The sequence below is a fragment of the Procambarus clarkii genome, chromosome 25 (genome assembly GCF_040958095.1).
Source record: "Procambarus clarkii isolate CNS0578487 chromosome 25, FALCON_Pclarkii_2.0, whole genome shotgun sequence".
Lineage (NCBI taxonomy): Eukaryota > Metazoa > Arthropoda > Malacostraca > Decapoda > Cambaridae > Procambarus > Procambarus clarkii.
This window is the reverse complement of record NC_091174.1, coordinates 11,045,629-11,061,241: the sequence shown is the minus strand read 5'-3', so window position 1 is coordinate 11,061,241 and position 15,613 is coordinate 11,045,629. Positions and strand designations below refer to the sequence as shown.

Here is a 15,613-nt window from a genome sequence, read left to right as displayed (position 1 = left end):
TGTGTGTGTACTCACCTAGTTGTGTCTGCAGGATCGAGCATTGACTCTTGGATCCCGCCTGGGTTAGGCTGTGTGTGTGTGTGTGTGTGTGTGTGTGTGTGTGTGTGTGTGTGTGTGTGTGTGTGTGTGTGTGTGTGTGTGTGCTCACCTAGTTGTGCTTACGGGGGTTGAGCTTCGCCTGTTTGGTCCCGCCTCTCAACCGTCAATCTACAGTGCTCTGTACATGTGGGTACTTATAAGTGTGTGTGTGTGTGTGTAATTACCTAAGTGTAATTACCTAAGTGTAGTTACAGGATGAGAGCTACGCTCGTGGTGTCCCGTCTTCCCAGCACTCTTTGTCATATAACGCTTTGAAACTACTGACGGTCTTGGCCTCCACCACCTTCTCACTTAACTTGTTCCAACCGTCTACCACTCTATTTGCGAAGGTGAATTTTCTTATATTTCTTCGGCATCTGTGTTTAGCTAGTTTAAATCTATGACCTCTTGTTCTTGAAGTTCCAGGTCTCAGGAAGTCTTCCCTGTCGATTTTATCAATTCCTGTTACTATTTTGTACGTAGTGATCATATCACCTCTTTTTCTTCTGTCTTCTAGTTTTGGCATATTTAATGCTTCTAACCTCTCCTCGTAGCTCTTGCCCTTCAGTTCTGGGAGCCACTTAGTAGCATGTCTTTGCACCTTTTCCAGTTTGTTGATGTGCTTCTTAAGATATGGGCACCACACAACAGCTGCATATTCTAGCTTTGGCCTAACAAAAGTCATGAACAATTTCTTTAGTATATCGCCATCCATGTATTTAAATGCAATTCTGAAGTTAGAAAGCATTGCATAGGCTCCTTGCACAATATTCTTTATGTGGTCCTCAGGTGATAGTTTTCTATCTAGAACCACTCCTAGATCTCTTTCTTTATCAGAATTCTTTAAAGATTTCTCACATAATATATAGGTTGTGTGGGGTCTATGTTCTCCTATTCCACATTCCATAACATGACATTTATTAACATTAAATTCCATTTGCCAAGTGGTGCTCCATATACTTATTTTGTCCAGGTCTTCTTGAAGGGCATGACAATCATCTAAATTTCTTATCCTTCCTATTATCTTAGCATCATCAGCAAACATGTTCATATAATTCTGTATACCAACTGGTAGATCATTTATGTACACAATAAACATCACTGGTGCAAGAACTGAACCCTGTGGTACTCCACTTGTGACATTTCTCCATTCCGATACATTGCCTCTGATTACTGCCCTCATTTTTCTATCAGTCAGAAAATTTTTCATCCATGATAGAAGCTTACCTGTCACCCCTCCAATATTTTCCAGTTTCCAGAACAACCTCTTATGTGGAACTCTGTCGAAAGCCTTTTTTAGGTCCAGATAGATGCAGTCAACCCAGCCATCTCTTTCCTGTAATATCTCTGTGGCCCGATCATAGAAACTGAGTAAATTCGATACACAGGATCTTCCTGATCGAAAACCATACTGTCTGTCTGATATTATATCATTTCTCTCCAGGTGTTCTACCCATTTAGTTTTGATTAGCTTTTCCAATACTTTCACTATTACACTTGTCAATGATACAGGTCTATAATTGAGGGGGTCTTCCCTGCTGCCACTTTTGTAGATTGGAACTATGTTAGCCTGTTTCCACCCGTCTGCTACGATTCCTGTACACAGGGATGCCTGAAAGATCAGGTGAAGTGGAATGCTGAGCTCAGATGCACATTCTCTCAGAACCCATGGTGAAACGCCATCTGGGCCAGCTGCTTTGTTCCTCCCGAGCTCCTTTAGCATATTTTCCACTTCATCTCTAGACACCTCTATCCGCTCTATGTTGTTCTCTGGAATTCTTATTGTGTCTGGTTCTCTGAAGATTTCATTTTGTACAAACACACTTTGGAACTTTTCATTTAATGTTTCACACATTTCCTTTTCATTTTCCGTGAATCTGTTTCCCATTTTCAACCTCTGGATATTATCCTTTACCTGCAATTTGTTGTTTATGAATTTGTAGAATAGGCCCGGTTCTGTTTTACATTTATCTGCTATCCCTTTTTCAAAATTTCTTTCTGCCTCTCTCCTTACTGCTGTATAATTGTTTCTCGCATCTTTGTATCGCTGGTATTTTTGGGGGTTTGTGTGTGTGTGTGTGTGTGTGTGTGTGTGTGTGTGTGTGTGTGTGTACATACACACACACACATTTAAAGCCTCGAACAAGGTTCCTAGCGTGAGTGTGCGCGCGCGTGCGCCTGTGGAAATTACTTGCTAAAATAATTCAGATTATAATTTTATATTTAATATTAAATTGGAAATAAAATGTTTGCAAATAAATAACAATTAAAATAAATAACATTTGAATATTAAAATGATGTTAATCACAATAAAAAGTTAATATATACCGTTAATTTAATAATATAAATTATTAATTTATAATAATAATTTTAATTGTAACCAAAGTAATTATAATTTAATAATTAGCCAGTGTGTATGGGTAAAAAGAAGGTATATTACTCTCAGGATAATTAAAATCTATTAAAAATAATTATATTAATATGTGGTTAATCTACTGACCCCGCCCCGTATATTGTCCAGGCCCGCCCTGTATATCAACACTATATAGCACTGGGAAGGGGTCAGGATAAGGATTTGGGATGGGACGGAGGGAAGGAATGGTGCCCAACCACTTGGACGGTCGGGGATTGAACGCCGACCTGCATGAAGCGAGACCGTCGCTCTACCGTCCAGCCCAAGTGGTTGGGCAGGCTAGACAAGGAGTGTATGCCTGCACCATTTATTAATATACTTGAAGAGACAGATGATAATCTGGTCTTTATCTAGCGTAAGAAATAATGTATTCATTAACTTACCTTTTGTTTAAAAGTACGAGAGTGAAGTTCCCAATATCCTCACCTAGTTTTTATTTTATTTATTATTATTATTATTATTTTCTACCACAGACGTGGCCAGACATTTATCAGGCTAAACAGCATATGTACATTTTCTTCTGTCCTCCATGGACAGGGTTAGAGATGTGTTAAACATGTAGTTAAGGGATCTATATAACAATCAACCAGTGTCCTACCTTGTCCTACTGGCTTTCCGACCTGTCTAAACCAATCTTCAGCCAGATTCACGAAGCAGTTACGCAAGCACTTACGAACCTGTACATCTTTTCTCAATCTTTGGCAGCTTTGTTTACAATTATTAAACAGTTAATGAGCTCCGAAGCACCAGGAGGCTGTTTATAACAATAACAACAGTTGATTGGGACGTTATCATGCTTGTAAACTGTTTAATAAATGTAACCAAAGCCGTCAACGATTGAGGAAAGATGAACACGTTCGTAAGTGCTTGCGTAACTGCTTCGTGAATCTTGCCTGTTGACAGAGCCCATGTGCATGTGTGAGTTGTACTCACCTAATTGTACTTGCGGGGGTTGAGCTTTGGCTCTTTGGGAGTGTGTGAAACCCCGATTGTGCTTCGAAGCTTCGGTACCCCTAGTGAGGGGCTGTAGCACTCAAGGTTGCAATTCTTCTGACCATGTCGCGTCTGGGAACATCCCGTGCGTAGGTTCGAATCCTCATCACGGCCCTGGTGGATTTGTTCATTCACCTCCCAGTATTTAGAATTTTCCAAAGTAGTATTTTGTGCTGTAGGTGAGAATGCGTTATATAAATAGTCTTTAATAGTAGGTATATAATACTAATATTATATATTAGTATATATTAGTATATATACCTACTTAGTATTAGTTAACCCTGGAAACACAAACCGAAACTGTCTCTATTTTCCGCTTGTTACAACTTGTAATAAAGTTGTTACATCTTGGCTTAACGTGTTTATGACGTATTAGAACGTTGTTGCAACTTGCTATATTGGTTGTTATAACTGGTTAGGAGGTGTTGAAACTTGTTCGAACGTTGTACCAACGTCGTAGTTTAGGTGTGTGTTTGGTGGGATAGTATATAAATAGAAGCAGGTGAATTGTGCTGTTGGTGTGAAGTTAGGCCTAGTTAGGATAGGGTTAGTTATGTTGTTAGTTTTCAGTTAGGTTAGGTTAGGTTAGGTGTAGTGGTAATTTAGGTTTGGTTAGTTATGATCCATTTTGGTAGGTTTAGTTAGGTAGAGTTAGAACCTTTAGGGTTAGGATGTTTAGTTAGTGTTAAATGGTTATGTTACATTAAGAAGGTTCAGTGGAACAAGCGTGGGGGGTCGCTGGGCTGTTTCAAGCGTAGGATAGACATAGGTGAATTAGATTGGGCCATTAAATTAAAAAAAAAATCAAATGTTTCACACACAGAGAAGGTTAGTCGTAGTTAGTGAGAAGTCGTAGCTCAGTCGATTAAGGCAGTGTCTGGGATGCTCCCGGACGCAGGTTCGAATCCTCGTCACGGCCCTTGTGGATTTGTTCAATTCAAATGTTTATTCAGGTAAAGTACATACATACAAGGGGGTGATACAAACATTGATGGATTTATAGATAGAGTTAGTACATAGTAGTAGGCACAGTCCGGCAACCAGGAGGCCTGGTCGACGACCGGGCCGCGGGGACGCTAAGCCCCGGAAGCACCTCAAGGCATCCATCAGTCTCAGGAGACTATGGAGTTGCGCTCTGGTTGTCGGTCTGGAGTGGCCTCTCCAGGGCGCAAAGCCTGGGTAGGTTGATATGGAGGGAGAAGCTGTTACCCATGCAGCAGGTCCCTCCCCTCTCTCCACGGCGCTGAAAGTACATACAATGCCTAAATGTACATAAATTAATCCATACTAAATGCCTAAATTATATAAATAGAAAATGCAGTCTCGTTTAATCTCGTATTGTGTGTGTGTTTGTTTGTTTGTTTGGTGTTGAAGATGGCTATAGTCGGTCCGGGGTAAATTGTGACTGGGTTTGGGATTGGGATTAATCATATCCAACCCACCATTCCTTTCCCCCCGTCCAATCCCAAATCCCTTTCCAGTGCTATAAAGTCGAAATGGCTTGGCGCTTTCCCCTGATAATTAAAATTAAAATCCCCCGTAAACTGCAAATTTGCTTAATAAGTACAAACTAATTACCGTCTTATTCTCCAAATTGCTCACTAATGTTTTTAATACAATTTTGAGCTTTATGTCAAGTCGCGAGGAACCGACGGTGAATAAAAATAATTTTAATTAATAATGCATAAGAAAATCACAATAACGTGATTTAGCCGTGAGAAAATCAGGCGGAGCCGTGGGGGAGATTCGAACCTATGCTCTGGGGTGCAGTGGTGTAAGGCGTGTGCTTGGAAGTAACCCCCCCAGAACATTGGTACGAATCATCCGTCGCTCTACCGTCCGACCACTCGGGACTGGATGGTAGAGCGACGGTCTCGCTATATGCAGGTCGGCGTTCAATCCTCCGACCGTCCAAGTGGTTTGACAACATTTCCTATCCCTCGTCCCATCCCAAAATCCTTATCCTGACCCCCTTATCCTGACCCCCTTCCAAGTGCTATATAGTCGTTATGACTTGGCGCTTTCCCCCTGACAATTCCCTCCTTCCTGATAATGATAATAAGAATAAGAATTAATAATATTGGAGTATATAATTGTGTAGGTAATTAGGGTGAAATAATAAATGGCATATAATTGTGAGTGCAGTAAATTATATTATAATCTTTGTCTCATCGTACACCGTTCCTTCACGGTACGTCGCTCGTACACCGTTTCTTCACGGTACGTCCCTCTCGTACACCGTCCCTTCACGGTACGTCCCCCTCGTGCACCGTTCCTTCACGGTACGTCCCCCTCGTGCACCGTTCCTTCACGGTACGTCCCTCTCGTACACCGTTCCTTCACGGTACGTCTCCTCGTACACCGTTCCTTCACGGTACGTCTCCTCGTACACCGTTCCTTCACGGTACGTCCCCCTCGAACACCGTCCCTTCACGGTACGTCCCCCTCGTGCACCGTTCCTTCACGGTACGTCCCTCTCGTACACCGTTCCTTCACGGTACGTCTCCTCGTACACCGTTCCTTCACGGTACGTCCCTCTCGAACACCGTTCCTTCACGGTACGTCTCCTCGTACACCGTCCCTTCACGGTACGTCCCCCTCGAACACCGTCCCTTCACGGTACGTCTCCTCGTACACCGTTCCTTCGCGGTACGTCCCTCTCGTACACCGTTCCTTCACGGTACGTCCCTCTCGTACACCGTTCCTTCACGGTACGTCCCTCTCGTACACCGTTCCTTCACGGTACGTCCCTCTCGAACACCGTTCCTTCACGGTACGTCCCCCTCGTGCACCGTCCCTTCACGGTACGTCCCCCTCGTGCACCGTTCCTTCACGGTACGTCCCCCTCGTGCACCGTTCCTTCACGGTACGTCCCTCTCGTACACCGTCCCTTCACCGTACGTCCCCCCTCGTACACCGTCCCTTCACGGTACGACCACCTCGTACACCGTCCCTTCACGGTACGTCCCCTCGTACACCGTCCCTTCACGGTACGACCACCTCGTACACCGTCCCTTCACGGTACGACCACCTCGTACACCGTCCCTTCACGGTACGTCCCCCTCGAACACCGTCCTTTCACGGTACGTCCCTCTCGTACACCGTTCCTTCACGGTACGTCCCCCTCGAACACCGTCCCTTCACGGTACGTCTCCTCGTACACCGTCCCTTCACGGTACGTCCCCCTCGTACACCGTCCCTTCACGGTACGTCCCCTCGTGCACCGTTCCTTCACGGTACGTCCCCCTCGTACACCGTTCCTTCACGGTACGTCCCCTCGTACACCGTTCCTTCACGGTACGTCCCTCTCGTACACCGTTCCTTCACGGTACGTCCCCCTCGTGCACCGTCCCTTCACGGTACGTCCCCCTCGTACACCGTCCCTTCACGGTACGTCCCCCTCGTACACCGTCCCTTCACGGTACGTCTCCCTCGTACACCGTCCCTTCACGGTACGTCCCCCTCGTACACCGTTCCTTCACGGTACGTCTCCTCGTGCACCGTTCCTTCACGGTACGTCTCCCTCGTACACCGTTCCTTCACGGTACGTCTCCTCGTACACCGTCCCTTCACGGTACGTCTCCTCGTACACCGTTCCTTCACGTCCTGACTATAAGTCAAAGAATCCGTGATTTATTCATAGCTATGTTAAGGAACTGTGACGAAGAAATAGTCTATGACGCAGTACGCGGGGCGGGGGGGGGGGGGTAGATGGGGGGGTCATGGGGGGATTGTGGTTGTAGTGTGGGTTGGGCGTGGTGGGGGGGACGTTATAGGGGGGTGGGCGTGGTGGGGGGGAGGACGTGGTGGGGGGGGGACGTTTTAGGGGGGTGGGCGTGATGGGGGTGGGACGTTTTAGGGGGGTGGGCGTGGTGGGGGGGGACGTTTTAGGGGGGTGGGCGTGGTGGGGGGGGACGTTTTAGGGGGGTGGGCGTGGTGGGGGGGGACGTTATAGGGGGGTGGGCGTGGTGGGGGGGACGTTATAGGGGGGGTGGGCGTGGTGGGGGGGGGTGACGTTTTAGGGGGGGTGGTAGTAGTGGTAGTGGGGCGTTATAAACCCTCATCCCCGTACTGGAGGCTTTGGATCTCACAAGATCGGCGTTCGATCTCCCGATGTTCCTTCAATCCTTCCTCCTTTCCAAGCTCCTTAATGACCCCTCATTATCGCTTCTAAGGATTAAGCTGTACAGTCGTTAATGATTCGATGCTTTCCCCTGATTATTAATTGCCGAAACCGCCGCAGTGGCGCTGGCTCTCTGTGCATGACGTCAGAGGCCTAGGTGCCCTGTTATTGGCTCTCTGTGCATGACGTCAGAGGCCTAGGTGCCCTGTTATTGGCTGGTCTCTATTGATGTCAGGCTGCAACCTCATAATAAGTGGACTAACTCCCGGGTGACTACTGCTAGGTGAACAGGAGCATGAGGTGATAGGAAATATCGAATGTGATAGGAAAGATACGAATGTTACATATATGGACTCATATATGAGTTCATGTATGCCACATTCGTGCCCTCACAAGCACGAACATAAATATATAACTAAAGAGGCAAAACTTAAAAGTTTTTACCACCAAAACTTAAAAAAAAAAATATTATAATGTCTCTATGATTCATTTGGGTACTAAGTTTCCACCTGTGTCCCCTTTTTCGTGTTCCACCCGTACTAAATAGTTTGTGTTTGTCCACCTTGTCAATTTCTCTGAGAATTTTGTAGGTGGTGAATCATGTCTCCCGTAACTCTTGCGGGACGTGAGGTTTAGCTATGTAGCTCATACCTCTCGGTTCCTGGTCTAGTCTGGTGGCAGACCTCTGAATCTTCTCTTAACTTTGTCTTGTGGTTAACTTAGTATATAGACTCCAGGCTCCGTGCACCGCTCTCCCTTGTCTGCCCTGGCAGTTACCTTTAGTATTTTGTATGTAGTGATCATGCTCAAGTGTGTTTTCTGTGATATGATTTGAACCTCATTAAATTTGCAGAAACTTTTAATGTCATTCTGTAGGACTCCTGTTTAGTCCTGTTTAGTCTCCACTACAGGACTCCTGTGAGTGCTCATACTGTAGGGCTCCTATGAGTCCTCGAACTGTAGGACTCCTGTAGAGTCCTCCTGGTTAGCGGGTCGTTAGGCTTGACGGTGTCGTCAAGTCGAGTCACACCAAGTATGGTTCATCCAAGTATGGTTCACCCATGTATGGTCCAGATGCGGTCCAGATGTCGTCTGGACCGGAGCGGTATGGCGGTTCATGAGGCCCAAATGCGAAAACGTACCACACACGGATTCGATCCTGGTCCTCTTGGTGTGACTCCGGCACCATTTGTATGTCAAAATCGGGACTGGTGTAGGTTAGGACGGGTTTGGCTTCGCCATTTTCAGTGCCGAATTTAAACACACCGACGTAGTCGATTTTATTTACGGGTAAGTCGTCCGTCTTCAGAGCTGGTTCTGGCATTGTGGATCTCGTAGGTTGATCCTCTGGAACCGGTTCAGGTTCATCAACAACCGGTTCACCAAGAATCCTTTGCACCAACCGTTTCAAGAACAGAGACAACCACCCACACAATAGGAATAATATTCTTTGAAGTGGTTCAGGAAGGAGTCCCAACGTCAGAGCGTTGAAGACTGTTATCATTGGAAGGATAAAATGCTCTAATATATTCATTAACGTATTGGACTTGACGTCGTTAGCGCTTAGCGTCTTCCAGAATCTTCGCCATTTAAGTAATAGGAAGACGGCCAGAAGCAGCGTTGCCATCGTCGCGGCGACGACCACGAGAACGACCGCGCCGACCAACAAGATGGCGCCACGCGAGAGATGCTCTTGCGAACTGTCCACTGACGACGCCCCGAGGATGTTGACTAACAAGCGACTCAGGGCATCGAGCTTGCTGGAGTGCCAGGAGAACAAGCTCCAGGGGTGTTGTTCCTCTTCCTGCTGTTGCATGACCCTGGTGACCTCGAGGATCAGGTGGTCAGGCAGCAGCAGGAGGGTCAGCACCTGCTTGGCCCTGCTCAGGAAGATAACCAGCGAGCTGATCACAGGAATGCATGTTATCCTCCCCGAGGGGTCGTCGGTCATCCGCGGGTTGAGCTTCAACTTGAACCTCTCCGGTGGCCTCAGCGGCGACGCCTCCGACAGGAGCCCTTCGGCGCCGTCCGGAGGCGCTAAGACACGGTGGACGAGGCGTGACCTGGCATCCAGGAGGCCACCTTTGGTCACCTCCATCAACGTACCCAGGGCCACCAGCAGGAGGGCCACGCCCACCCACCGGATCATCGTTCGGAATATCGTCCATCGATATCCGGCTCCTTCCCAGCCGTACATCGCGTTATTAAGGAACGATAACATTTTGTGAAACTCTCTTTTGCTTTATGAAGTCAATACGCTTGTTCTTTTACGAGTTTTTCAGATACACTTAGCTTTAAGAAAGAGAGATGTGCGCATGCGCGCATTGGGATGTCTCGTTGAATTACAACCAGATTGCCGGTTCGATTCCCGCGATAGGATGGTAACCTTTAGGCAGCGTTTACGGTGCGTGTGTGCGTGTGTGTGCGTGTGCGTGTGTGTGCGTGTGTGTGCGTGTGTGTGCGTGTGCGTGTGTGTGCATGCGTGTGTACGTGTGTAATTTATAGTAGCCCACAACAGCTGTCTAACTCAAAGATATTATTTACTGCTAGGTGGACATGTTGTCCGATCTTACTCCGTCTTGAGAAAATGGTTCTAAACCGTCTACTTTATAGAATTAGTAACATGTTGTCTCCCCAGATATATGGCGTTACGCATGGAAAGAGTGTACATCACTGTATTACCACATTCCTCACCCTGCATCCTGATAGGTCATATACCACTTTCCTAGATCTTAAGTCAGCCTTTGACATTGCTAACCCACACGTCATTCTGAGCGAACTTGCTAAAAGGAATGTTGGAGGATGGCTTCTACGGTGGATAAGAGGCTATCTATCCAACAGGAAGTCATCTGTACTGTTCCAAGGGCATAGGAGTGTAACGAGAGATTTTGAACTTGGCACTCACTCCACAGGGAGGTGTCCTCAGTCCTACTCTGTTCAATGTGTTAATCAATGCATTCCTAAACTCAGGAACTAGGAGGCCTAGCGAACACATCATTAGCTATGCGGATGATATACTGATCCACACCAATGGGTATACCAACACCCAAAATGTTCTGAACTCTGTATTTAACACATGTCAGGAACTAGGCTTAATCATCTCAGTAGAGAAAACAAAGATCTTGAACCGACTTCCACCTAGACAGGGTGAAGCTGTTCGCAAGATACAGCTGCATGATGGCTCTAACCAGATACAAATACCTTGGTCTTAAGGTTCCCCTGTACCGCAATGTTGTAGCCAGACTGGGTCGTCAGTATAGAGAAGCTCAGTGCTCTCAAGGCTATGGCAGGCTACCATCAAAGCTATGGCGCAAATGTGAGAATTGTCAAACTAATGTAGTAGTAGTAGGCATCCATCAGTCTCAGGAAACTATGGAGTTGCGCTCTAATGTCGACCTAGTCTGGAGTGGCCTCACCAGGGCGCAAAGCCAGGGTAGGTTGATTCGGGGGAGAAGCTGTTACCCAGGCAGCAGGTCACCCCTCTCCACGGCGCTGAAAGTCTCCAGTGGAAAGGCATACGCCAATACGATTGGTTCCAGCGCCGTCGCAGGAACTGTGAGTTCCGGGGTAGCCGGAATGTACCGCTCATATATTAGATCACTGATCGATTATGCTGCACCCATGCTTGCTCTAGTGCCTGAGAGAATGCTTGGAGGGCTGGAAAAGATGCAAAACGAAGCCATGAGGATTATCCTCGGATGTCCCATACAACTAAATTACTAAACATGACGAAGATACTAAATATTATATGTGTAAGTGATCGTATCACTGGAATTAATGCTTTAATTTGTATCAAGATGCTTAGGCTAACCCACCCTAACCCCAACACTGAAGCCCTCCAAGCCTTCTCTCTTGAAGGTCAGCACCCCTCCAAATGGATTACTCAAACCGCCACTATGCTCAGAATGTATAATATTCATCACCTCTACCAAGAGAGACACCAACGATACTTTCCATGCCTCATGGGAGATCACCTCTTTCCTAATTACTGTCCCCCCAGTCCCACCCAAGAAGCTGATTAAAGACCAAGCCTTGCTTCGACAAGGAGAAAAGTACAATGCCTTAAGCCAAATTGATGCTTTAGTCAGAGAGCGCTCCCTTTCCCAGATTTACACTGATGGATCCTTGCATCAGTCTATGGTGCAGCTGGAAGTGCAGTTGTTGTGACAGGGAGAGATGGTTCCTTCTCCCATGAGTGTGGAGCGCGTCTCAGTAACTGGGCCTCCACTCTTCAAACAGAATTGGTTGTCCATAATCCTTGCACTCGAGCGCGTATATGAATCCAAAGTTGACACGCTAATTGTAAGTGACTTCCTTGTCATCCTTGACTGCCCTCGGCTCCCCATGGCATAACTGTGACGTGCTTATCTCTGAAGATATAATGAAATAATCATTATATCTGACACAGATATAATGAAATAATCAATGATGGAGTCAGAATTTGTCTCCTGTGGATTCCTTCCCATATTGGTCTCCGAATGCATGATAGAACTGATGAGTTGGCCAAGACTTTTGCTCGTAAAGAGGGAATTGATTACCATCTTGGAACTGCCTTTGAGCAGCCTGAGGGCAGCAATATTCTGGGAACATCAACAAAATTTCGGAGACTTGAGACAAAGGGAAATTCACACCAGTTACTCAATCTATCATCATTCTATTATGCAGGAAGAACCGCACGTCTATGGGTCATCCAATAAGGTTAGCAGACTTCTAGATGTTACCACTGTTAGGGTTAGGCTCGGCTACAAGTACCTCTGGGAGTTTGTAACATCTGCTGATGTAGATTTGAGTAAATGTAAACTCAGTCAGCAGAACTATTCGCATACTTTGCGTCATTATATCATGGAATGTGAAAAAATCGCGGAATTCAGAGATAACACCATCAGTGGTGTCCAAGAAATGTGTAAGTACTTCATTCATAATGATGTACTGCCAGAAATATTAGTGAAGTATTCAAAATTGTCTTACTGTAGGTGCAGCCTGCACATGACTGTAAAGCTGCCGCCCAGTTGGGTGGGTGTGGAGCACATGACTGTAAAGCTGCCGCCCAGTTGGGTGGGTGTGGAGCACATGACTGTAAAGCTGCCGCCCAGTTGGGTGGGTGTGGAGCAAGACTAGTAACTGTGTGACTCACCATAGATGTAAAGTGCCTTGTATAGTGACTGTTGTGAGCCTCTTGTTGAATCACTTGTGACACAAAGAGATTATTGATATGTATTTGTTTACATGGATGTGTATATATATATAATATATATATATATATATATATATATATATATATATATATATATATATATATATATATATATATATATATATATATATATGTCGTACCTAGTAGCCAGAACGCACTTCTCAGCCTACTATGCAAGGCCCGATTTACCTAATAAGCCAAGTTTTCCTGAATTAATATATTTTCTCTAATTTTTTTCTTATGAAATGATAAAGCTACCCATTTCATTATGTATGAGGTCAATTTTTTTTTATTGGAGTTAAAATTAACGTAGATATATGACCGAACCTAACCAACCCTACCTAACCTAACCTAACCTATCTTTATAGGTTAGGTTAGGTTAGGTAGCCGAAAAAGGTAGGTTAGGTTAGGTGGGTTAGGTAGTCGAAAAACAATTAATTCATTAAAACTTGGCTTATTAGGCAAATCGGGCCTTGCATAGTAGGCTGAGAAGTGCGTTCTGGCTACTAGGTACGACATATATATATATATATATATATATATATATATATATATATATATATATATATATATATATATATATATATATATAATATATATATGTACATGTGTATATAACATTAACATTTGTGCAACTATCCTCGGGAGATTTTCACTTGCTTAACTAGACGAACTCTAGGGTTCAGTTCCTGAACCCATTGTGTACCTCTGTAACCCTTTCCACCACCGCCCACGGGATGGGTATGGGGTGCATATTTAAGAAATGGAATTGAATCCTTCTATCCTCAACCCTCGTTATACATTGAGTCGTAATAAACGATACTTTATCCCCTGATTGGTATTATTCAGATCCTTGCTTGAACTTCATCCCTTGATTGGTATTATTCAGATCCTTGCTTGAACTTCATCCCTTGATTGGTATTATTCAGATCCTTGCTTGAACTTCATCCCTTGATTGGTATTATTCAGATCCTTGCTTGAACTTCATCCCTTGATTGGTATTATTCAGATCCTTGCTTGAACTTCATCCCTTGATTGGTATTATTCAGATCCTTGCTTGAACTTCATCCCTTGATTGGACATGCATATTCTCATATATATAATTTTCTAACCCTTGGCATTTCAACTTTATTAACCCTGGGCAAAAAAAAAACCTTGGTTTATTTGCTTAAAGCTAAATATCTATGTTAATGTGGAACAAGGTTTGGGCGAACTGCGAATGTTTATGTCTTGACATTTTGGTTAGGAATTGCCTGGGGGGGTTTTTGTTTTTTTTGGTCTACGTTTAATGGACGCGACGTTGCGATGGGCGGCGCGTCGTACTGGGCAGGCGTTGGGGGAAGTTACGTCAAGATGGGTGAGAGAGAAGGTTGTTGGGTCCGCCTCACCTGTTAGCCCTATTCACCTGTTAGCCCCCCTACCATTCTCGTGAGCAAGCGGTTAGCGGATGTCGTAAAACAGTACCCACGTTCCTCTCTCATACCCACAACATGCCCCTAACACATACCCCCCATCCATATACCCACCACATGCCCACCACATACCCTGGGGGCCTCGTAGCCTGGTGGATAGCGCGCAGGACTCGTAATTCTGTGGCGCGGGTTCGATTCCCGCACGAGGCAGAAACAAATGGGCAAAGTTTCTTTCACCCTGAATGCCCCTGTTACCTAGCAGTAAATAGGTACCTGGGAGTTAGTCAGCTGTCACGGGCTGCTTCCTGGGGATGGAGGCCTGGTCGAGGACCGGGCCGCGGGGACACTAAAGCCCCGAAATCATCTCAAGATAATCTCAAGATATACCCACATAAGGAAGGCCTCAGTCACCACCAAGCCTCCTGTGCTCCTTACTAACCTGCCCCTCACATTTCTCAAAAGATATCCAACATTTCCGTCAACAAATTCACTACTTTCGTGAAACTAAAAATCAGGGAAGTACTGACGCTGCCCCGGACTGATGGAGAGGCGGCCTGGACCCCGCTCCACGTGGGTAGAGGATAGAGAGATAGAGAGCCTAAGTTACTCTATCCCTTTGTGACGCATTTTATTGCTTCAACGTACTTCAACTTGACGAGTAGATTACCTTATTTTCTACGGTTCTGGTGAAGCAAACCCGCTAACGTAAGAATCAAGTTAGTTAACAATCGACTTGAGAATGGTCCAGGACGGACCGAAACGTCGTCGTCCCTTCAACTTCTAGTGTGTGGTCTGGTCAACATACTTGAGCCACGTTATTGTGACTCATCACCTGCAAACCCGCTAACATTTTGACGCAAGTCAGATGTCGAGAAAGATGATCAATTTCACCGTAAAACCTCTACTAATCTCAGGTAAAATATTAAAATGCCACGCATCGCGTCCTCGCTTTTTGGTGTGAATTTTGATATTGTATTTCACAGCTACAATGCAACATTGTCATGCCGGAGCGCAGGAATCAACACCTGTAGAATTTTAATAAATGAATCCTGTATAATTGGCCATGTGGCACCACTAGCTATATGTGGCTTCAATCCAGTACTGTTTTGTGTAGAGGGCGCTCAGTGCTCAGTCTTGGGGGGGGGGGGAGGGGGGTCCTGTGAGTATAACTTGGGCACAGTCTTGGGGGGTCCTGTGAATATAACTTGGGCACAGTCTTGGGGGGTCCTGTGAATATAACTTGGGCATAGTCTTGGGGGGTCCTGTGAATATAACTTGGGCATAGTCTTGAGGGGTCCTGTGAATATAACTTGGGCATAGTCTTGGGGGGTCCTGTGAATATAACTTGGGCATAGTCTTGGGGGGTCCTGTGAGTATAACTTGGGCACAGTCTTGGGGGG

At 45.6% G+C, this 15,613-nt stretch overlaps 1 protein-coding gene across 15 annotated transcripts in view; it reads left to right on the top strand.

The window, feature by feature from the left end:
* Positions 1 to 15,613, top strand: part of rdgA (retinal degeneration A) — a 699,236-nt gene that overhangs the window by 447,431 nt on the left and 236,192 nt on the right. The window lies entirely within an intron of this gene.